We start from the raw sequence: 1,894 nt of genomic DNA, 5'->3' as shown, positions 1-1,894 counted from the left end.
CCCGGCCGCTCCTGCCCTGCCCTGTCCTGCCCAGGGCGGCGGGACCACCGGGCGTCTGCTTCCGTCCCGCGCCTAAAACCAGAGCTGTCTATCGGCCATCCGCCCGTTCAGGAGCTCCCCTCCCTGTTGTCGGCAGGTTCCTGTGCCCCGTTTGTTTCAAACTTGCGTTAACGGGAAGCTTGGGGTGGGGATGTGTGTGATTTTTGTGGTACAAGTAAATGATTGCCATTGACTGCTGCTGAAATACTAGTCAAAAGCCTTCTTAATCCAAATGTCACCACTATGCTTTAGGAGCATAATCCTTACACGCACAGCCCTTGCACTGGGCAGTGAACATGACGAGTATAAGCAAAATCTGTTCATTTTTGAAATTGAAGGTGGATGTGCAAACTTTCATGTTGTCATCAGAGTGAGCTGCTAGTGCTAGATGGGCCAAAAAGCATGATTTAATCTATGAAGACCTTACCATTCCTCTAGTCTAAGGGATTTCATCTGACTTTGGGTTTTGGATTTTTGTTTTGGTTTTTGGTTTGGGTTTTTTTTTTGCTTTGGGAGTTTCATGAATGTGCCAAATATAGGAGTTATTGTATTCCCCTGTTTAAAAAGGAACTTCTCTGTTGCTGAGAGTTCAGAGGAACTCCCTGTGATTTCCTCCTCATACTATTCCGGAGGTCTTCAATTTGCTTTATTTAATTGATATGGAGAGATCCTGTTCTGTAAGAGAGCGTTAGGGGTCCCGGTGTGCAGGGAGGATCAGGGCAGAAGCCGGGACACTACACACTGTATGAGTCTGCCCATGTCAAGCGTTAGCTGCAATTTCTTATCTCGCCTGCAGCTCCTCTGCTGAGAGTTCTAAATGAGTATGACTAAGGCATGATTAACTGAGTATCGTCTTGTAACTTTCTCTGTGAGTCAAGGCACTTTGTTACCTTGCATAATGTTAGTTGGCATGCTGCTGCTACTCTGAGCACTCAGTCCACGTGCTATAGATCTGCCTAGAGAAATAAAGATTCCAGGTTCCAAAGAACTTACAACTGAAAGGAAGAGGTGATGGTGCTTGGATAGCTAGAGAGGGTAATTGTGGCTGCAGGTATCATAACATCCTCCTTTAATGAAAAACTTAGCTAGTTCTGTTGTCTTCTCTGTAAAACTTTGATTCTCAAGTGGTTGATCAGGGTGGGAGATCAGGAATGCAAGCACTTTACTGTTCTTCACTAAACTAAATAGCCATGGTTTCACACCATGTTCTTGTTTGTATGCTTGTATTACTACTGTTATGTGTATGTTGACTATGTGTAAATATTTCCTGTTAATTTTAACAAGGTAAAATAATTCATCATCTCTCCATGTGAAAATCAAGGCCCTGAAAATCAGACTGATCTAGTGCATGAAGTAAATCAGTAGCAGTTCAACTTGGCCTGCAAATTTCTAGCCTTGCAAGCGCCTGTTTTGAACACCAGGATGCTGTTGGTAGATCCTCATCCTTTGTCAGCCTTCCCCTCCAGAATCCTTTCTCCATCCAAACTCAAAGCACTGCACTTATCCCAGTCACGCTGCTGAATGTCTGGAGTAGGGGAGAAGATGTCCTTCTTCATTCCCCTGGGGAAGCCAGAAGTTGCAGTGTAGCTTTGGTGTCTTCAGAATTCCTGCTCACCACATAGGGATTCCTGCTTTTCACAATGCCAGGCTAAGTCAGTTTTTTATCAGATGAAACCTCAGACTTGTCAATTACAGCACAAAACCTCACCTCCAGGCTATGGAAGGACTTTGATATTAGACCTACCAAGAGCATGCTCATTCAGTTCTTGGAAGTTCAAGACAAAACTGTTCAGATTTGGGATCCTGGATGTTGTCTGTGGGTGGAAAGAAAGTCAGTGTGGTATCTGTGGCCTAG

Source organism: Geospiza fortis, unplaced genomic scaffold (genome assembly GCF_000277835.1).
Source record: "Geospiza fortis unplaced genomic scaffold, GeoFor_1.0 scaffold1, whole genome shotgun sequence".
NCBI lineage: Eukaryota > Metazoa > Chordata > Aves > Passeriformes > Thraupidae > Geospiza > Geospiza fortis.
Note: the sequence above shows the minus strand (reverse complement) of the source record.